At 38.0% G+C, this 24,167-nt stretch overlaps 1 pseudogene; it reads right to left on the minus strand.

Moving 5' to 3' along the window:
• Positions 1 to 18,646: 18,646 nt before the first annotated feature.
• LOC149169303 (BIIDXI-like protein At5g11420 pseudogene) lies at positions 18,647 to 19,633 on the minus strand (annotated as a pseudogene).
• Positions 19,634 to 24,167: the final 4,534 nt, after the last annotated feature.

Here is a 24,167-nt window from a genome sequence, read left to right on the forward strand (position 1 = left end):
AGGAGATCCTTTATCCCCCTTTCTGTTTTTTATATTAATGGAAGGTCTAAGCCATATTATCAAAAGTGCGAAAGAGGCAAACTTAATTCAGGGCCTCCAACCCTTGCCCTCCTGCCCTGCTACCACCCACCAACAGTTTGTTGATGATACTATGCTTCATGGCACCCCCACGATTCAAGAGGCTCAAGGCTTCAAAGCCATTCTCAAGCGTTTCAGCAAAGCCTCAGGTATGGACCTAAATCTCACTAAATCCTCCATTTTCTTTTTTAACACTCACCTCGCAGTCCAGAAAAATCTTTCCAGAATCCTCGGGTTCAAGAGGCGAAACCTTCCTTCAAGATACCTAGGAATTCCTCTTACTGACAAACCATGGCAAAAGAGTCATTGGGAGAAAATGCTATCCAATTTGGAGAAACGCAGCAAGCATTGGACCCACAGAGCCCTTAACTTTGCAAGCCGACTTGTCCTCACTAAAGTTGTCCTTCAGGCCATCCCTCATTACATGCTCTCCGCTCTCCCGGCCCCTAAAGGAGTTCTTCAAAAAATAAGACTCATCCATAAATCCTTCCTTTGGTTGGGAAACTCTGACAAGTAGAAATGGTCCTTAGTGGCTTGGGAGAAAATATGCAAACCCAAGCTCCTAGGTGGGTTAGGCCTACAAGACCCATACACCATCAACAGAGCCTGTGGAGCCAAGCTATGGTGGCAGTGGGTGAAGGAACCGAACACCCCCTGGGCCAAACATTGGAAAGCCAAGTATGCAGACAATTGTAGCCCTCAAAATCTGATTAGAATCCAGGAACCTCCAGAAGGCTCCCCAATCTGGAATTTAGCGAGAGCCAATCAAAGCATAATACAGGAGCATAGTTTTTGGGAAGTCCGGAATGGTCAAACTGCTCTTTTTTGGGAGGATGCCTGGCAGCAATTGCCCAAACTTGAATGCCCTAATTATCTCACAATACAAAGAAGGCACTAGGAGCAAGGAAAGCTAACAGTGGAACATTACTGGAGACCTGACACAACGAACCAGCCATGGAAACAATGGATCTTCAACGACACCCTTCATTCAGCAGAAATGGATAACAACCTGATGTCTCTGCAAATGAATCTTGCTAAAAGGAAAATACGCAACGCTCAGGATGCAAATCAATTGCGATGGACAAGCTCGGAGGGGAAACCTTTCCCACTAAAAGAGGCAAGATATTACATAGAAGGAAGGGACCAAGAAGAAAAATTCAATTGGCACAACAAGGTCTGGGATGCAAACCTATGGCTGAAGATTAAAACCTTCCTGTGGCTCCTGATGCACCGTAGAACCCTCACCTGGGAGAACCTACGAAAAAAAGGTTTCATAGGCCCCTCACACTGCCCCCTCTGTGAAAATGAGGAGGAATCAATGAATCACCTCCTTAATGAATGTGAATGGACCAACAAACTATGGAATTGGATGGAGACAATCTTTAAGAGCACGGACAGGAACAAAAATTCAATACAGGAAAGCATAGCAAATTGGAGAATCAATTATTCCAAGTCTCAAACAGTTAACACTTTATGGAAATTAACCCCTGGTTTCTTAGTTTGGTCAGCATGGAAAGAATGGAACAGAAGAGTTTTTCAAAACGAAGCCAGATCTATAGAGATTATTAAAGCTAATATCCTGCAAAACATGAGGGAAACGACTCTTACCAGGTGTAAAGCCGAACAGGATACTGAACCATCTATTACTGACATACAAATTATGCAGGTGTTTGGAATAGCTGCAGGTACTTCATCCATTTCGTCTGCGCAGTGGCCTCAACAAGCCCCCTCCATAACCTCTTGGCAACACCCTCAACCAGGTTTTCACAAACTGAACTTTGATGGGGCCTCTCGGGGCAACCCTGGCCCTGCGGGCCTAGGAGGTGTCCTTCATAACCACAAAGGTGAAATTCAACATATATTTTTTCAATCTATGGGAGAGGCTACCAACAATGAAGTGAAATTCATAGCATTAGAGCAAGGACTCCGAATACTAATTCGCTTGGGAACAGGGGCTACTGTTGTAGAAGGGGATTCACTATTAGCAATTAATGCAGCAAGGAAATTACAGAAGGGATCGAGACCTGGAAAGGTTACGAAGCACTGGAGGCTAGCCAAAGTTACAGAGCTCATTGCACAGCATCTCTCAATCCTCGATGGAGTCATTATGCAGGACATAAGATGGACTGCAAATGCAGTAGCGGACTGCCTAGTGAACTATGGGGTCAATCATTAAAATACCTAGCCGGACACCTACTGGAAAAATGTAACATGTGAAGAGCTTTGGTCCAAGTGTTTACAACTTTCATGGTATGACATTCTAAATAGGGGGGAGGGGTTGAGCAGTACCATGGTACCGTTCATCAATAACGCATGAGGATAGCCATTAATGGACATTACCTCGGTCATTATGCCCCAATTTGGAATTGTAAGGGGAGGTACCATCACTCAAATCGGAAGGGGAGGAAAATCTCGCAGAAGAATGAATGTTAGATTATGAAATGTGCAGCTGAGGACACGTGGCCCATGACCAACACCTACAAGCGTGTTAACTTAGTGGCTTCGGATCAGAATCAGGGGAAGGCATGTGAAAATCTAAAAGGGAGTAATTATGTCAGAAACCGCAGCTCTACAAAGGCTTCACTGAAGATCGTGATCCATCAAATTCAACCCTCAATTATAATTAAGATAATCCACCAAAGGGCTCAAACATATCATTCCCATCTCCCGGTTCTAAGCCCTATGCGCTCTTTCTGGTTTCCCGAAGCTTGTTTGAATCCCGCTGATACCTGCAACAGCACTATGACAAACAAAGGTAGTCATAATGCTTCTGCTAACAGAGAATTGAGAAGAGCCCAGGAGGCCTATGAAACTTCAGTCTCTGCTATAGGGAAAAATAAAATTGAGGAAATAGAAGTAGAGGTCAATGAGGAACAGGAGAGGGTGGACATGCACACCATGGAGGAGGAGATCGAGTGGATCTCAGACCCAGGAACTCTGGCTACCAGAGCCACTCAGTTCGTGAGAACCCAAAGTGAAGTCTGGCACATGAAAACCATGCTTGCCAAAGCTCTTAGTTTGCAGGGAGCAGCTATGAAAGATGCGTACTATGCCACATCACTCACCTCAGCCAAGAACTCTACAAGGCTAGATTCACTGGAAGTCTGTATGAAGTCTTTAACAGAGGAACTCAAGATGCTGTCTGAAAATCTGGGAGCATTCATCAAGCTCTTCAAGCTCTCTATACGACAAGGGATGAACATTATGGTTGACATTCCAGTGAAGGACAATGACACCCACATGGTAAAACGCCATAACTCCCAGAGGAATCCAAAGCCAGAACCTGACAGTGCAGCATCTGGCCCAAGTGCTACCAGTAAAGATTAAGCGGAATTAGAGTTGTAATTGCTTCATCACTCTCTGCTCTTCGCTAGTCATCCTTTGTTGGCTTCTTTTTAAAGTCTGAATCTGTCTTGAGTACGATGGGCTTTCCTAGACCCTCTATGGTTTTGCTTCCTATGTCAGGCAGCCCTACGTGGTTAGCCACTTCTACTTTTCATTACAATTGTGAAAGGATAGTTTGTTTAGCTCATTAGTGTCAATGAAATGCTCTGTTCTTAAGTTGCAGGCCTAGTTCCTGCCAACTCTGAGTGTAGCCATTTTGGTTGATCAAGCTTGATGCTCTATGTTCTGTCTAGTTATACAGACATTTTGTATCTTATGTAATTTTGTGATCTAATATACATCTACTGATTTACAAAAAAAAAATAAACTAACAAATAGAAAAGGTAACAAAGAGAAAGCAACAAACCCAAGGGGGGATAATATTCAAATATTCTTATTAATTTCACACATCATATATCTATCTAGAATCTTGTCTAATATATCTATCTATCTATCTAGAATCTTTTCTTTCCATACATCTATCTATCAAGAATCTCGTCTTTCAATTTTAACAAAATTTAAAGAAATTTTTGAAAACCCTGATTACCACTGTTCTACCAAAAAAATCAAACACTCCCAAAATTAGATTTTATTCATTTTTTCCACTTTATTAAGCTATCCCATGAAATTTTTATATTGGTAAATAAGTAAATTATTAATTATTTACTTTCATGAGTGAAAACGTTTAAAAGAAGAGACCACGATATCTACCTTCCACCCAAATGATTTTATGAACTTCTTAGGGAAGCAAATGAATTATTTTGATAATTTAAATAAGTAAACCATATTTTAAAGACTAATATTTATTATGATCAATGTAAAAATGAGTGTTTATCATAATTGGATTATGACCAGGTTCTATTCGATATAGAGTGGAAATATTTATATAGACACTACAGAAAACTATTAGACATTTGAATTTGTTTACAAAGATAATATCAAATATTTTATACATTCCACATTATTAACTACTCACATTTGCTAAAGTTTTTAAATTTTAAGATAAATGTTTATATTTAAGATTTCCCCTAAACGAGAAATGCTGGAAAAAAAGATGAAAGGATTGGAACGGAATTTAAGCAAAGGTCTGAGCAAAAGAGGTAGGAAAACAAGGAAGGAGAGCATGTAGAACCTGATTAACACATACTACATAGGAACATTGCCTGAGTTGAAAGTAGTAATCTCTAAATGGTAAAGATAATTAAACACTAACATCGAAAATCAAGAGATTGAAGCAGAGGAATGGGAAACAATTATCAAAGACCCAGAGAATACCACAGGATGCCAAACTTGGTTCCGACAAACTATCGAGCAGTATTGGGTCATGAAAAACATCTTGCCCGCACTATGACAACCTATAAGGAAAGAGAAGACTCGGTGGAGTATAGACTAACTGAGGCATGTATGAATGACCTACAAAGGTGGATACAATCTCTCCAATTGCAGTTGTATCACAACAACCTCACGGGATTGAAAAAGCCTTGAAAATATAATGAGAAGTGAAGTCCCGAGTTCAATCACGAAAGCCCCAGCCCTTGTGGATTCATGAGATGAATGAAGCAGACGTGTCAGTATAATTTTGTCTATATGATGACTAGCATTTACTTTTTTAACAAGAATTATATAGTTGATAAAGTTGCCAATGTAGCATGGATGGTAAGGAAAAATCTTTTTAAATTTTGGGCAGGGTGTCTATATGATGACTAGCATTTACTTTTTTAACAAGAATTATATAGTTGATAAAGTTACCAATGCAGCATGGATGGCAAGGAAAACTCTTTTTAAATTTTGGACGGGGTTTGATGCAGATAGGTGGCCAAAAGACCTGGTTTCCTGCGAACAAGTTGAGGCCACCTGCAATTTTGTAGAAATCATACTTATTTTCATGAAATATCAATATAAAAAGGATCCTACCTATTGTTGGGAAAAGTATCCAATACGGAATGACCCTATCCCACTCTAAGGGTGATAGTACCTCAGCAACAATCAAAGCAAAGCTATTTGAGATTACTTCTTTATGAGATGTAAAAGAGGGGAGAAAGAGATCCACTAACCGTTGTCTTCCGCTAATGGTTGATCCAATCTTCTCTCCTTGCTGCTTGCTCCCAGCTCCTTGCTCTTTCACTGGCCCAGCTACACCAAGATCCTGCAAAATGGCAAGAGAGGGAAACTACAAGAAGCATACATTCATAATTGGTTCAAGGATTAGAATAAATCAAATACACAAATATAACAATACATCATTGAGATACATGCATATAGAAGAACCTCAAATGCTTTATTAATGGAAGAAGTAAAGTTCAGGAAGTGATACAACCATAAAAGGCCCAATCCGGCATCACCTCCCAGCAGAAAGAAATCTCCTCTTCACCTCCTTCAAAGCAAATCACCCAATAGTTCTAAACTCAAACCAACAGCACTTCCTTACATTCACAAGATTCCAGCCCCCCTAGACCTCATGAGAGAGCTCTATATATAGGAGTTTTGGAGAAAGGATGAGTCAGCTTGAGGCTGGCATGGAGCTGACTAGTGTCCTCTCTCACTTTAGTTATTCTTCATTTCTTGAGTCCACTTGGAGGTTCTTGCTTCCACTTGGAGATCTAGACCCTCTTACTCATCACCAGTCGAATTCCCTGATCCAAGTGTCATTTTGGAAGCTTCCTGGGCATTGACACCTTGAGGAATGACTGTGCCACATGTCCCAACTCGCCCAGCACAGGTAGCCTTCTTTGCAGTTGACATTCAGCGCAGGTAGACAGTGGAGCAGTTGACATTCAGCGCAGATGCTCAGTGGAGCAGTTGACATGATCCAGAATTGCCTTGTTTTTGAGTGTTTTCAGGTGGAGAACTGTTATTCAGTGCTGTGGTTTGCTGACCTTGTTCCTCTAGGGGTAGGAACAACATGTTTAGGGACTTTGGATCCCTTAGATTATGGACATTTCATGCTTCATGCTGTAAGGCACAAAAATGTCTATAACAGTTGCCCCCTAAAGTATGAGGTCGTTTATCGGGTGAAATGCTTTATCAGGAGGATCCGAAGTTCATTCAATCGCTGAGAGGTGACCTGTAATAAAATACAATACAATACATTATTTTTCATTCTGCTTTCATGATCTAGCTGAGGCGGGCATTCCCATGCTCAGCTTTATAAATTCATTTTGGTACATAGAACAGACGATCGTCTGATAGTAGACTGATAATTCTCTGCTGAAATTATCATCCTTTGAGTAGGATGATCATCTGCTGCAATGATGTACATATCAAATGTCTTTATATTTCCTGAATATATATCGCAGCCCGGATGGATGAAACTAGATCCGGGGTCTTCAAACTCGTTCGATCTTCACTCTAAGTACAAGTCGATCCATGTGAGAATTGCGCTGAAGTCGAACATGGAAAGACATCGCTTGATTACCGGTCAATGATGTAAACCGTTAACAAGCGCGAGAGGAATCACCGATAATGATAATGACCCTCAAGGTACTGCAATACAATTCACGTGGTGTGAATAAAGGACTTGGCGTCGAACACCAAGCAAAATCTTCTGGTCGAAGGTCATTGATGTATACCTGTCGCCGGAAGTGAGAAACTTGCCATTGAGGCATGCAAGCTTCAAAGTACTGAGGGGGTTGTTCCTAGATCAACTTCTTGGATAATGAGCTGAAGTCGACAAGAAGTGATCCGTCAAAGGAGGGCCTTAATGAATCCCACATCAGTGACACGGAACAGAGCTAATGATTTTGATGGAGGTGAAAACAATCTGTAACATATGATTCAGGGTGGCGATCATGGATGGATGAAGGATAATGTATGGCAGTGGATGGGACACGGTTGACTCTTTCTGAACAACATCTCTTGAACATATAACGACACTGATGCGATGGATCGGTAGCATTACCCCAAATGTGGATGGTTTGGCGAGACCATGGTGATGAGACCGGTGAATGAAACAACCCAACCCGATGTGATACGGAGGAAAAGTGTCATGTTCAAGAGCGACTTGCTACCATTACAGCTTTGAGATTCTCCCAATTTTTCCCCAGTCATTTCTGACCAGTACCTCTTTATTTTTGTCAAGCTTGAGGAGGATAACATATGCTTGTTCTATAACCTGCCCTTCGGGCAAGCCCATCGCTATGTTTTAACGAGCCTAGCGATAGGGAAACTCGTTCTCGTCTAAAGACAAGTTTGTCGCTATTTAATCATTTTAACGAGTCTAACGACAAGGAAAACTCGGTCCTTTTCATTTTTAGAGAGTCTGAAAAGGTACGGAAAGTTAACTCCAAAATTCCCTTTTTCGTCATCTAATCCCTTAAGTCCAAAAAAGTATAAAACAATACAGAAGGGATGAGTTTTCGATAACTTTAACGAGCCGAATAAAACAAGCGCTCGACCTTTTTGTGCAATAATCCCTCAGGTCCAAAAAGATTAAAATCTAGAGGGATAGCTCTTCCGGTCCTTTAACGAGCTGGAAGGCCAAAACTCGGCAAACTTTTCATATTTTACGAGTCAGTTGAAAAGAGCTCAAAAAAGACTCGTCTTTTGAGGAACGAGTGATAAACAAGGATAGCAGCAGATTCCAGGTACAGGTTGGAATTTTCCAATCACGGCAGTGTCACAAGGATGGCTAGGTGAAATCACTCTTCGCAGCTATTCCTCAAAATGGGTAAACAATCATATGGAGGTGAACGATCGGCCAAATGACGGTGGAGGTGGCAGGTGCAAAACACGACCAAGGCTTTTATGGCTGATGAATTTACAGTCTCAAATGGTTATTTACCGGTACTGGGTTCATTTTTTAAAGAGCTTGAATGCACCAAAACACTGCTCAATCTTATGTTTATTTTTTAACGAGCATGAACTATGTGCTAAAACTGCTCGGATCTCGCTTTTCTATTTTTTAACGAGCATAAATTCCGCGGTAAAACTGCTCGATATACCAGTCATAAGATAAGAAATGTCCCCTGTGAGATCTCTATTTTTTAAGGAGTTTCATCTTCACTAAGCTTTACTCCATATCCTTTCTTTATGCAAGTTCGGAAACGACTAATCCAAAAAACAGATAAATAACCGCTCTTTGCTTGCACTCCAAAAGGTTTGCATGCCCCCAGGTATAAAATACAATTTCAAGGCTGCCCCTCCTCTCCCCCACCTCTGCTTTTCTTTGGGTGTTCACAGCTACTTGTCGTCTTGCCAGTCTAATGTTAACGATACTTGTCTTCTCGTTATTTTTAACGGGTCTTACACGATACTTGTCTTCTCGTCAGCCCAACTTTTAACAGATCTTTCGCAAGATCGCAAGAGAACAGCTACTTGCGACAAGAGAGCAGCTACTTGCGACAAGAGAAGAACACTACTCAAAGACAAAACATTGGTGTTATTGAGGGAGGCTTGCCTCTTTCTGGTTACCCAAAGATTGTTTCGTTAATCTTTCAAACAAAACATTTCCTCGGCACTGTCTACCGAAATAGACAAGGGTGAATGACCTTTGTCAAACACGTAACTTTGACAAAAGAATCTTATTCCAGAACAACCCCTCTTCCATCCACGGACGGGGTACGGACTAGTCATATTCTCTCGCGGAAATTCTATCTTATACCCAAGGTTTTCTCTGCCCAAAGCAGACCAGGATGCATGCCCCCTGGGTTCCAGTCCCATCTTTCCGAATCACTCGCACTCATCGGGAAGGAGGACTGGGGGTGGAGACATTTCTTGATTGAATAGACCATTCAGGGTTGGTATGTGACTATTTGCGATGCGTGATCCCGGAAATGAAAGTTGGTCTACGAGCTTGACCATTCTTCCTTCGTGTGGAAAACACATTACTCTAAAGAGTGAGGAGACTATTGCTCCCATGCAATATATATAGTCTCGTCCAAGGAGTAGGTTATAATCCAAGGGTCCTTGAACGACCATCACGTTCATTTGAACGGTCTTCCCTTTCAATGTAACAGGCACATTAGGGAGGATCCCTAATGGTCGACTGGTTCCTTTATCAAAACCCGAGAGATTTCTTATCTCAGGCAAAAGCGCCGGGGAACCCAGTGCTTTCCAAGCAACAGAGGAAAGGATACTCACAGATGCCCCTTCATCAATGATAGTGCCAGCCATTACCATTCTGTAAATTTGGACTATGATTCTGAATGGTATACTGGCTGGCAACCGGGGTCTGCCTAGTTGATTCCAATCAAAGGACACAACCAGGTTGCTTGGTGGTGGGACCGAATACACAGCCGGATATGACCCTGACGATGTTCCTTCCTACGATAAAGGAATGGGCGCATTGCCCTGATGCTCGTCAGAGTCTGTGTTGATGAAAAGAATCTGGATGGTGTCATCCTTATTCTCTTCAGTGAGGGTGTCATTTGAAGATGAATCTTCAGTGACGGTGTCATTTGAAGATGAAACTTCTGAAGGGGGAACCGGGTCAACTGCCGTTTCGACCTTTGGACTTTCGTCCGGTCTGGATTCAGTAGGTTCATTTTCAATGACTGATGCTTCAGCTGACCACTTGAGCGGGCCAGCTGTATTCTCAACCAACGAAGGACTTGGCACGAGTTTTTTGTATCCAGGAGGAAGTCTCAACGGTGACACCGGACGATCTTCCAAAACTCTCTTCGCTTCGTCTAAGAAGGGACAACGGTGGATGGCGTGATCGCCTTCACACAGTCTGCAGGGGGATCTTGCTCCCCCTCTTTGTCTTGAACCTTCACTTTCGCTGGTTGATGGTAAGCATTCAACATGGCTATTAGAGGTTGATGCTCCCGAATTGTGCAAACGAGGGGACCAGTCCCTTAGTATCCGGGGAATACAGGGACAATCTCTATGGAAGTGGTCTCCTTTACATATGACACATGGCAATTTAGGCCCGGTCTGTACTGTGTGTGGATTTTTGTCAGATGTCTTTTGCTTGCCCCCAGTCGCCTTAGGCTCCTTCTTCTTCTTCTCTCTTTTCTTCTTCTCCTTCTTCTCCATGGGAGCTTGGCTTTTGCCGGCTCTACCTTGCGAAGATGAAGGATTGGAGGAAGAGTTATAGGAAGTAGAAGGCTGGTGGGTAGCTCTAGACTGATCTAACTGTTGACTCGACTATTCAGGAACCATGGTGTTCTGAACTACATTGGTTGAGAATAGCCAAATTGGCAGGCCAATTGTCAGTCCTGGAAGCGACAATGTGGCCATGTGGGGCGCACCAACTTCTCCCCAAGAGGAGAAAGGACTAGGATTTCCATCATGAGGAATTCCTTGGTTGGGGCGTTCCATGTTCTCAACCTAAAGATCAACGCAGGAATAGGAGGTGATTATGTTCCGTTTAAAATAAATTTTATAACGACGCTTTAGACACAACTTGCTTTTTCACTTTTTAAGAGTCGAGAAAAAGCTAAAGATGACTCTAGTCTCCTTCGATGTTTTAACGAGCCCGAAGTGACAAATGCTCGGATGGACTTTTTCAGTTATAGAGTTTGAAAAAGGCCAAAAGAAACTGCTCTGGAGATCTAGGCAGAGGGTGTGCCAAACTTTTCGCAAAACCACAGAATACGTTTTACGGTACGAGTGGTCGATCTTCGTGAATGCTGTGTTCACTGCATTGCGATCAGTAGGGCGGCCGACACGGTTTCCTATGGATAAAGGCTTTGTTCCTATAGGGGTCTCCCAATATATACGCGACGGTACGTGGGAGCACAAGTCCGTATTGATACTTATCGCTTCACCGTGGAGGAATCACCCAACCACTCAACGCTAAGATATCACGTTTAACGACGCCAGAACACGTCTCTTGCTTAGACCTCTATGTGTTTGCGTTATGTTTCAATGCGTTGTTATGTAAATTCAATTTATTTTAAGGTTGATCTTGTTTAGCAGTTTGCCTTTATGGATCACCACGAGATGTATAATACAACTTCCTAAATGCAGTCCAAGATGATAAGCAAGCTTTTCAATCTTTCAACTTTGAAAATCTTAACTACTGAGGGAAAAGAAAGACATCATCTTTTCACACAGATCATAGAGCACACACTAATGCACTTTTTCCTAAATCAACATACAAGCTGTCAAAATGCACATGCACAATGCAGGTATTTCTTTTCTCTTTCTTAATGTTGATGTAATACAAAAAGAAAGCTGTTGTATAACTTTGAATTCAATTTCAAGTGAAAGCAAACAAGCTTTAGTCCAAAATCAAAAGACACCTTAAGATTTACTTGTTTCGACACTAGAAATATATAAATTCAAACCATATGACGAAAGCAAAAGCTCAATCAACTATGAACAGCAAACAAACTAACTCTCAAGACCAAAACGACACTTATCACAGGTCTAGATCTAAGAGGCCACAGCAAGACTAGTTCACTTTCGTTATGGGAAACTGCAAATGATGTAAGAAATACACAAAGAACAAATACAGTTTCTTTATACAACCGAGGCGGAATAGTGGCAAGGAAAGGTGGTTTCAGATAGGTACATTGACTGATAACAGGCTGCAAAAACAAGGATGAAAACAGGGCAATAAACAGCAGGGAACCCCAGTTGCACAAGGCAAAACTGGTTCAGCGCAGGTAGTACACTGTCAGTTTGACATTCAGCGCAGGTAGCCCCTTCGGGACCTGCGATGAAATGCAGACTGCCTTCACAGTGCCTGCAATGAAGAGATAAACTTTCGTTTTTCTCAGTTTCCGGGTTACAGATTGCTCAAAAATCCACAGTTTTTGGCCAAATCAGAAGCTATCAATCAAGTACACACTAAAGGATGAAAAGGAGGATGAAAAGCTATCACTAAGAGCTGTTCAGAGTCATTGTGGATCAGCTCTTCAAATCATAAACATGCCTAGAAACTGAGCCAGAGTAGCTGCCCTCTACTTTGCATTTGAAAGATCCAAATGCAGTTCGATTCGGTACTCTCTGTGTTTAGGAAATGAATAGAAAAAACACAAACAACCAACAAGATACGATCCCCAGTGGAGTCGCCAATTTGTTGTTGGGAAAAGTATCCAATACGGAATGACCCTATCCCACTCTAAGGGTGATAGTACCTCAGCAACAATCAAAGCAAAGTTATTTGAGATTACTTCTTTATGAGATGTAAAAGAGGGGAGAAAGAGATCCACTAACCGATGTCTTCCACTAATGGTTGATCCAATCTTCTCTCCTTGCTGCTTGCTCCCAGCTCCTTGCTCTTTCACTGGCCCAGCTACACCAAGATCCTGCAAAATGGCAAGAGAGGGAAACTACAAGAAGCATACATTCATAATTGATTCAAGGATTAGAATAAATCAAATACACAAATATAACAATACATCATTGAGATACATGCATATAGAAGAACCTCAAATGCTTTATTAATGGAAGAAGTAAAGTTCAGGAAGTGATACAACCATAAAAGTCCCAATCCAGCATCACCTCCCAGCAGAAAGAAATCTCCTCTTCACCTCCTTCAAAGAAAATCACCCAATAGTTCTAAACTCAAACCAACAGCACTTCCTTACATTCACAAGATTCCAGCCCCCCTAGACCTCATGAGAGAGCTCTATATATAGGAGTTTTGGAGAAAGGATGAGTCAGCTTGAGGCTGGCATGGAGCTGACTAGTGTCCTCTCTCACTTTAGTTATTCTTCAGTTCTTGAGTCCACTTGGAGGTTCTTGCTTCCACTTGGAGATCTAGACCCTCTTACTCATCACCAGTCGAATTCCCTGATCCAAGTGTCATTTTGGAAGCTTCCTGGGCATTGACACCTTGAGGAATGACTGTGCCACATGTCCCAACTCGCCCAGCGCAGGTAGCCTTCTTTGCAGTTGACATTCAGCGCAGGTAGACAGTGGAGCAGTTGACATTCAGCGCAGATGCTAAGTGGAGCAGTTGACATGATCCAGAATTGCCTTGTTTTTGAGTGTTTTCAGGTGAAGAACTGTTATTCAGTGTTGTGGTTTGCTGACCTTGTTCCTCTAGGGGTAGGAACAACATGTTTAGGGACTTTGGATCCCTTAGATTATGGACATTTCATGCTTCATGCTGTAAGGCACAAAAATGTCTATAACACTACCAAGCTTTAAAAAAACAAAAAACAAAAAAAAAAATTATGAATCCCTTAAGTTTGATTAATTAATACCAATTAATATAAATTTAATATATATATATATATATATATATATATAATAAAAATAAATTTATTATCGTTAATTAATTAATTAATAATTAATAATAATAAGTAATAACCATAATTATTTTAAAATTATTATAATAATAATTTATTAACATTATAATTATAATTATAATTATAATTAAATATTAATATAAATTAATAATTATTTTTAATAATAATAATATTTCTATGAAGATAGTAGTAGTTGTTTTTTGTTGTTGTTGTTGTTGTTGTTGTTGTTATTCAACTATGATCATTATAGGGTTTAAAATATTAATTCCTGGGTTTATAAATCAATTGTTTTTTAATATTGATGCGTTGGATTTCTTTATCATTTAGGTTTATAATATGTATGCCTTGGGTTTACTAATTCTTTGGGTTTATAGTATTAAATTTTTGGGTTTATTAGTCTCATGGATTTATAATATTAGTAATTCGTTAAGTTTATAATTTGATCCCTTGGGTTTAAAATGTTAATTAATAGGTTTTATTAATCCCATGTGTTTTAAATATTGATTTATTGGATTGTTGATCCTTTAGGTTTATAATATTTATCCCTTGGGTTTACTAATTCATTGGATTTATAATATAAAATGATTAGGTTTATTAATCGCTTTGGTTTATAATATTATAATTTATTTAATCTCTTTGGTTTATTAGTTTTTTGGATTTAAAATATTAATTCTTAGAGGTTATTAATATCTTGAGATCAATACCCCCGATCGGGGTGAGAGACGGAGATATGACGTGGGCATGGATCATGACGAGGAGAGGATGGCATGGCCGGCCACCAAACATTCCCATAATAAAATAGGACGTGGGGGCGGCATGCAGGTGGGATAGCATCCCGAGAAACAGAGGTGACAGGGGAATGGGGGAAGAAACAGCAGGAATCGACGGCGGAGGAATGATGGGCTGCGGGACAAGTGGGAGACGGCTGATAAGGGTGGCGAAGGGAGTAAGGGAGGTCATTATGCAGCGAAGGAGGAAGATAGCAGGAGCGCAAGGTGAACCAGTTTCAGCTGAGGCGAAGCAAAGGTCCATGTATGTTTCCGCAAAGAAAGGCAGAAGTATGCCAGAGGGGGAAATACCCCTTGTAACTCGCAATAAGAAGATGGAAGGTGGCACGAAGGAAAATTCAGAGGAAGGGCATAACATGGGAAAGAACCATGGAAACCAGGGTAAAGACCTGTTGGGCTTCTGTAAGTGTTGCGCTCAGGGACAGCCTGAAGAGGAGAAGGAAACAATCTGGGAGGTAGAGAAGACTACAGAGAGTAAACAATTGTCAGGGCTCGGGGGAGGAAAGCCTAGAAGCAGCCAGACCATCGGGAGAACTTGGAGAGAGGAGGGCAAAATCTGGGAGAAGGGAACTCAGGAAACGGGAACAAAAGCAATTGCAGAGAATCTAACCTTTTCTGTTGGCCATGATAAACAGGAGGTTGTAAGGAGGAAAATGGCACGCCAGGGATGGGGAAGGGGGCGTGGTGGAAGAGGCCGGTCAAACCAGCCCGGTCGCAATAACCCAACAACCTCAATGCTGGCCCCTCAAAGACGCAGTCGGAAAACTATGAGGACATCTGTTCAAGAGGCTGAAAGAGCGTACAGAGAAGGCACTGATGAGGATATCCACAGGCTCATTAAGGAACTAGAAGAAAACGTAATGGAAGAAGATTCAGAGCCTGAAATGGAAGAATGGGGGAACCTCATTCTGGACCCGGGTAACACCAGGGGACGGATGACATTATATAAACAGGCCTTGCACATTTATTGGGTGTTGAAACGCTTACTTGCCAAGGCGTTGGAGCAAGTTGCAGGTGAAATGGTGGAATTGGCCCAGGGCATGCCTAATATGAAGAAGGAAATGAAGAACCTTCAAATCACAATGATCATGCAGGATAGTAAGCTGGATGAAATCCAGCAACAGCTGAAGCAGCTTATTCCAGCTAAGAGGGAAGTGGCAACACCACCCGAGCTTGTGGAAGAATGACATTTTAGTTCTTGCAGTTGTTTACCATGTTGGTTTTCTGAAGATAGTATTCCATTTTCTTGTTTGTTTTCATGACTGTCAGACATATGCTTAGTATTTTTTGTTGCAAAGTTTATTTAGCCTGGATTGATAGACTTACTCATTTTTGCTACTAGATGGCTTATATTAATTTGAGGTGGCCAACAGACTTGGTTTCCCATCTGGGCGGGTTGGGCCACCAAAACAGTGTACATGGCTTAACCCGGTTTTATGTGAATAGAAAAAGAAAGGCACTGCCTCAGCTTACAAAAAGAAATATCTTGAGATCAATAATTAAAACACAAAGAAGAATCAATAAACCCTAATGTTTAATATATTGGGATTTAAACCCCAAAGATTTTAATACTAAACCCTAGGGTTTAAATTTTATAATATATTATTATATTAAAATATGAATAGTATAATATATTTTAATTTAATATATAATCTATCTATAATTGATATTATTAATATACTCTAAGTAAATATATAATAATTATTGACCATAATATAATGGCAATATAACATGGTAAAGATAAATACACATTATTAATAATAATTAAATGTTATTATTATGTTATATGTGAATTATTTTTTAATTTTAAATATAACTATTAATATATTAGCAAAATTTTATAAAACAACTAACATTAAATTAATAAAAAAATAATGTTACTATAATTATATAAATAAAAAATAATATGGTTATTATTATTTATATAGTTATTAATAATGAGAAATAGTTAGCCTTTAACAAAATACACCTAACAATTATTAATGTGGTGGGTGGTGGATATATGCCTATTCAAGTATATCAACCACATTGGTAAATGTGGTTGTAGATGTGTTTCATATAAAACTATTGGCATATATCAACCATATTAGTAAATGTGATTGTACTAGTTATATATACAATTATATTTTGATTTATTATAAAATTATATTTTTATTTATTATAAAATATTTTGAAATAAAATAATTTTTAAAATATTAATATTTCATAGAAAAATAAAATGAATATATATATATAGAATTAGAATGATAAAAGAAAATTAACATGACCCCTCCCCAAAAAAACCTCAAAACCTTGAGTCATGTAAAACATTCACATTGGAATAGGGATAGAACATTAGGAAGCAAATGTTAAATTTCAATATTATATAGGAGTTGTATTTAGTGTGACTTTTTGGACTTTCTCGTCAGGGTGGTGAAATCTTGATTTGTGTTATTTAAACTGGTTTCTTGATTTGTGTTATTTAAAGTGATTTTTTTACTATATATGGATTCATCACCGTGAAAAGCCCCTAGAACACTTTGATTGTGCAACCGTTACCCATGAAACTTGTAATTTGAACAAAAAGAAAAATTTAAAATCAAAAAACATGAAAAAAACACTCATCCTTTTGTAATGCTTTGAGCCGACATCAGCACCAAAATATTTTATAATAGCTTACAAATCATTAAAATAAAAGGACTTTAGGATATACAGTTAATTATCTTTTTAGTTGTTTATGAAGGCATAGGAATTGTGTTGATGTCTAAAAGTGGTCAGAATTTGGGGAAAAATATTTCAAAAATTTTTGTAAAAGTAGTGTTTGAATCATATTTTTATAGTGGAAATAGATTCAGCACCATCAAAACTTCTAAAACATTTAAAATCTTAAAGTTTAACAACTAGACTTACAAAAATCCCTACCAGACTTACAAAAATCTCTACCAAATTTTCTCAAAATATGATTAAAATTTCTATTACTTCAAATAAAAAAACAATCTCCTTAGACTACGGCTATTTTTCTCTAATATCATTTTCCTTTGCCATTATTTATGGCGGGCATGGCAACATCTCTGTATAAACGGGCCAATGGTTTCAATCTGATTCAACCAAAGTTGTGGCCGCTTCAACCTCTCACGGCATGGCTTGTATTTAATTTTAATCTGCAAATACCACCAAATATTACTGAAAATCAGATGTACGCATATTACACTAATATTTTACTACTCATATTTTCCTAAAGAAATGGAGGGTTCAATTCACCTCCCTCATTAAATGGAAAATGTTAAGAAAACACCAACCCTAATCGTCAGGCGCATTTTTCTTCTTCCTATTGCCTGTAGTGATGAGGATAAAAATTTTGATGATACTGAATTTATTTTTTTTTAAATTCAAACACTCTAAAACTTAAATTTCATTCATTTTATTTTTTCACCTTATTTGACTGTCCGGCTGAATTTTTGATATTGAAAATAAGTAAATTGTTAATTATTTATTTTTATATAATTTTATTAGTGAAAACGTTTAAAAGAATAGACCACGACATTCCAATATATGCCTTCCACCCAAATGAATTTAAGAACTTTTTATGGAAGCAAATGAATTATTTTGATGAAGCAAGTTAATTTAAACAAGTAAACCAGATTTTAAAGACGAAATGACTTTATGAACTATTTAAAGAAGCAAATGAGTTATGTTGATGAAGCAAGTTAATTTAAATAAGTAAACCAGATTTTAAAGACTAATATTTATTATGATCGATGTAAAAATGAGTATTTATGATAATTGGATGATGACCACGTTCTATTTCGATATAGGGAGCACATCTGGATGGAAACATTTGCATTTGCGTTGCTAGACACATCTACCATCTGATAAATTGAAGTGTCGTAAGGAACACGTTAAAATTTCTATAAATTCTATTTAACGTCATTGCGTTGCGAAAATATTTTGTCTGAAATGAAACAACCATTAACTCGAATATTTTATTTATATTATCAATAATGTGGATGCAAGCAAATATATCGCATACTCATGAGTATGATTCAACTCTCATCGAGATATATATATATATATATATATATAGAACTCTCATCATATATAGAGACCCATGAATTGAATTATTGGAAAACCATGGATTGAATTATGGAAAATCATACAGATGAAGAATTAGGTCTTGTAAAACCATTAACACACACACGCATCCTTAATTATGAGGTTGAGGTTGCATGGCAAAATTTATTTGAGTAGACCATAGCAAAAAGGTAATTAGGACTAAAGTAGAGGAACAAGTTTGACGTCATCAAGCACCGGACCGCATGGGGCACCAGAGTCATCCCTCCCGATGAACTCACTCCTGAAGGCTATACGAGTAGTATCCCAATGACGGTTAACGTATTCGAAGGTAGCAGTGGTGAAGCCTCCAGTCCCGTTGGACGTGTAAGGAACCCTGAACTTCTCCTCACCGTTAGAAGCTTCCACCACCATGGCTCCCTTGCATCCGTTGCCAGCATCTCCCACAGCAAAACTCAAGCGGTGTTTGGCCCCGTACTGTACGAACCTGGACTGGTACAGCACACTTTCCATAAGTTCCACTGCCCTGCTGCCCTGCGGAACCCTGAAGTGGGCAGAATCTATGTACTTGGCGGGTTTAACGGAGGCGATCCGCCAGGCGGGAAGGGGAGATTCAAGAGAATAGAAGTTGTTGTGCTCTGGGTAAACGAGGATGCCGTTGGTGCCGTTGAGGAAGTCGGATGGCCCCACTTCAAAGTCTCCGTTCCACAACATATTTTCTTTTACATCTTTTACATAATTCTTTGACAATTCTTTGATGCCCACGCCATCAATGAGGGGCCCGCAATTGGGATGCTGCAAATTCTTATCCGGATTGCGGAATATGAGCTGGTGGGTGTCATGCATAGCTGTGAATGTCCAAGCATAACTATTCAACCTGCTTCTTTCCATGGGAACAAATTGGGGTTCGTAGGGTACCACAGTCACATTCAGTGACTGCGTTTCTGCGCATGTGCTGCCCGCGCTGAAAGAAAGGGAGTAAAGCGATTCCTTCTTGAGGCCGTGAATCCTCTGGGATACCTTCCCACCGTTTCCCAATATCACCGCGGATCCGTTTTTGGGAAGAACCAGATTCAGCACTGTGTTGTTGTTGTTGTTATCTTGGGATGATGCAGACACATATTCTACAACACCCTTCGTCTCCCACTTTGGTAATGAATTGGGGGCTTCGATCACGTTGCCCACCATTGCCCCTGGAGGAGGAGCCTCCTCGAAATCTCCATTCGGGATCAAGCCTAATAGTAAATACAAATCAAATAAAAAACAAGTTGAAATCAGATCATTTCTCCATTTCTATAGTCCAAAAATAATTACACCATTTCTGTAGGGAAAAACCGCATATAGACAGTTGTTCAATGTAGTAACATCAGCAGCAACCCAAAATCCACTAGAATGACATTATGAGAAGTTAATATACCAAACATATATTTGTGCAGATTTATTTCTGCAAAAACCAACTTACCATCTTCGGCGGTGGCCAAGCTCCAAAACAAACAAGGAAGAAAACAAACAATGCAGAGTGATACCCCTGATTTCCACATCTTCACACATCAACGCAATACCTATACCCAATTACAACAAATCTAAAAGAAGTGTACCCAATTACAACAAATCTAAAAGAAGTGATATTGAGATAGAACCCAAATCCTATTTATATAAAATTTGAGACTTCCAACCTTCTTCTTAATATTAAAATAATAATATGTTTCAACAGTTTTAATATAAAAATAATAATACCTTTCTAACTCTTTTTAATAATAAAATAATCATTTCATTTTGACTATTTAAAAATAATAATAATTAACTATATATAACTTTAAATTATGAATTTAAAACCATATTAAATTATGAATATAAAACCATGTAACGCTCAAGAGGAATGATTAACCCTCAAGAGTAATGGTTAATGTTTAGTTATATAAATATATAACGGTCCTTTTGTCAAATAGTTATTATTATTTACCTTCTTCAAATAAGGTTTGAGAACTCTTTTTAATAATAAAATAATCATTTCATTTTGACTATTTAAAAAATAATAATAATTAACTATATATAACTTTAAATTATGAATGTAAAACCATATTAAATTATGAATATAAAACCATTTAACGCTCAAGAGTAATGGTTAATGTTTAGTTATATATAAATATATAACGGTACTTTTGTCAAATAGTTATTATTATTTACCTTCTTCCAATAAGGTTTGAGAGATTAAATTGTTTGATGTGTTTATTTTTTAAATTTAAGTGGGTTAAAAGTTGGTTATATGTATTAAAATAATTTTATATTAAAATAATAATAGTTGTTAAATTTTTTTAATATTAAATATAATAATATATTTTTAACATTTTTCAATAATAAAATAATTGTATCATTTTGACTTATTCTTAAGATTTTTATTTCATTGTTTCACATTAAATTATTAATATAAATTTATTTAATTTAAAAAAATAATAATAATAATAATTTATTGCGTTGTCCATTATTATATAGAAGAGGTGTGTTGTAATGTCTCGCCGCCCTGTCATGACTTGTAAATATTCTGACTTGATCAAATTACATAAAAATAAAAATAGCATTTAAAAAATAAATTAAAATAATTGAAAATAATAATAATAATAATCAAAATAAAATTTAGATAAAATACTCACTTTACCATTGGCAGTTTTTTGGGCTCGAGGTTTTGATAACCCGTGATTTTGCCCAAGTTTTGATCCCTCTCCACCCTTAGGTTGAATATGCCCAAGTTTTGATCCCTCTCCACCCTTAGGTTGAATATGCCCAAGTTTTGATCCCTCTCCACCCTTGGTTTGAACATGCCCGTGTTTTGATCCCTCTCCATGCTTGGTTTGAACATGATTAAAACCCTCTAAGAACATGAAAAAATTTGATCACCTCAGAAACTTCTAACAATTTTTGGATGTAATCACTTAAGATGACGGTTTCTAGGAAGATCTATTTAAACCAAGATAAGATGAGGGTTTCTAGGAAGATATATTTAAACCAATTCATATATGACTACGATCAAATCTTGAGCCATTCTCATCTTTTAATGTTTTTGTTCTAAATTATCTTGAATCCTAACTAAAGAGCTAGAGCTTCAACCTAATTGCTAGAGTTTTTGTTTATTTCTCAAGCATGAGAAATTTTCAATTTTCCTTCAAGGTCAAAGCTAGGCACTCACCCCACCCACACACACGCACCTACCACCCTTGCATTACCTCTTAAGGCTCTTTCAAAAAAAGAATATATTGATTTCTTCCATAGATCCAATCTTGTAGTTTGTTTTTTGAAAATCGTTCAAATATCTTTAAGCATTAAAGAAATCCTTTATCCATATTCACTCTCATTTTCAAAATTCATTATTCTTTCTCCTCCCTTTCCTTAGATAGAAACATATTCTTTCAAAAGGCCCCATGGCTTAGTAGCCACTACTTTGGGTGTCATCTCCTCCTATTTGAATTTTAATTTATTCTTGATTTTAATTTATTCCTAATTAACTTATCTTCTAAACTCAAAAGGGAACGGATATCCATATTCTTTCAAAAAGAGGTTTGTTCTAGAATATGTCAATATATTGCTTATACGGTATTAAAAATCTTCTTATGAGTTCCTCAACATATATATTTGTATATTTACATCCAAAAAAGGTAATACCTTGTATTCAAATTTTTTTTTTTTTTTAATTTCTACTATTAAAACCCATCACTTTTATTTTTGTTGGTCTAATCCACGGTGATTTGAAATTTGAATCTCATGCTTTACATATTACTTCATAACAAGGTGATTTCCAACTGAGCTATACCCAATGGGAAGACCCATCACTTTAATATATTAATCTTATTTCATTTAAATTTACATTATATTAAACATTTTATACATTTTAAATTACATGTGATATTTATGTTCTTCTTTTTTAAGGATATAATCACATATATTTTTGTTACATTTTATTTATTTTCACCTCACTGTCAAAGTCCAAAGACCCAGGTGTTTCACAAAAAAAAAATACTATGACATTAGAAGTGTAAATAAATATATATGTTTAAATAATGTGTTTTGATTTATATTTTTAAATGTATAACAAATATTAGTTTACTTTTAGCCTCCACCCAACACTCACTACAGGAATCCAGAGCCCACGGTGTCTCCACCTGATTCACACTACATGAATCCAAAGCTCACAGTGCCTCTACCTGCAATCCAGTAAGAATCCAAAGCACACGATGCCTCCACTTGATAGATTTCATGGGAATCCACCTACAGGGTATCCACCTATGAAAACGCCATGAGAAGTCCTAGAGTACCCAGAGTCTCCACCTGCAGCGCAATAGTATAGATTATGTTGCTACTCTACCTTCCAAACCCAACAACTTCGCCTTTGTTCAATGTCCCTCAAATAGCTCCTAAGTCTGAGCTTCAATGAATCCTTCCAAGTGCCTTATGTGCATTGTTAATATGAAGACCTTTTTGTTGTCGCGCTATCACCTCACTTGAATCTCCTTTTTCCTTTTTCTTAGCGTATCTACTAATACCAACCCTAAAATTCCTTCTTTTTTCTCATCTATCTGAATCCTCCCTTGCAAGAGTGTCCCCTTTCTTTTTAATTCCTTTACATGATTTCCTATTGCATGTTGACAAGTGCCAAGACATCTCACAAGAGCAAAACTAACTCATCCTTTCTCACATTGTTAGTTTTTTATGGATATGGTAGCATCGTATAGGTGTCCTAGTCTCAGATGATGTTAAGAGGCTAAGGAACACAATATATCCAAAACCCATATAAGGTTTAATGAGATAAGCTTGGCAAACAAGTTAATTAAATTATTTTTTCATAATTAAAATATTTCCTAAGTTTAACTTAGGAAAAGTGGTAAATCAAAGTTAATTAATTAAGGATGTTTGAGATTGCTCTAGAGACTTCTTTTGATGAAGTCTAATTGATCTTAGCTGCCAATGGAGATTAAATCGTGGTTGTTTAGATTCCAACAAGAGATTGTAAGAGAAAGTTGAAGGGCTTGGAGAGAGTATCACTGTCATTAGTTGTGAGCAAGGCAAATCAAGCTACCTAGTTCACAGCTTTCAGTGAGGGTATAGTTTAAGCCAGGAAAAGACCATTAGAGAGAGGAGGCAGTAGATATTTGGGAAGAGCAGGATTCCTGAGAGATTCCTAGTGATTTTCTAGTGTCAGAGAGATAGGATAAGGGATGTTGAATTATCTACAGAGAGGGATGATACAGCTAGCGCGAATAGCTAGAAACTCCCAGTGTGAGTTACCAAAAGAGGTTTAATTTAGTTGTTGGAGGTTGGATCAGTGTTTAGAAGGTAGAGAAAATTCATTCCAAAGGTAGAGGGAGGTAGGACATCTTAGTTAGAGGTCGTTTCAAGGTTGTGTGAATAACTTAAAGCCAGTAGTGCACATTGCAGGCAACAATGTGAGTTTTCAATATGGGGTGTGTGCAGGCCAGAGAAGGGAAAGTTGATTTGCATAGGATATTGGGGATCTCTAGTATATTTTTCCAATGTATTTTGGTACATTTTCTATTTGGGAAACCAATTGTAATAATTCTCAAATTGTTTCATAGTAAAATAAACCCTCATCTAGTGCATTGGTTCTCCCTTCAAAGTTTCTTTGGGGATATTTAGTCCAAAATAATGGTGTCATTATTTTTGTGTGAGTGCATATATTTCTCAGCTCCTATTTTATTTCCACAGTGTAATT

The sequence above is a fragment of the Pinus tabuliformis genome, chromosome 4_2 (genome assembly GCF_031772625.1).
Source record: "Pinus tabuliformis cultivar Carrire ecotype Pingquan chromosome 4_2, CPIR1, whole genome shotgun sequence".
In the NCBI taxonomy this organism is placed as follows: Eukaryota; Viridiplantae; Streptophyta; class Pinopsida; order Pinales; family Pinaceae; genus Pinus; species Pinus tabuliformis.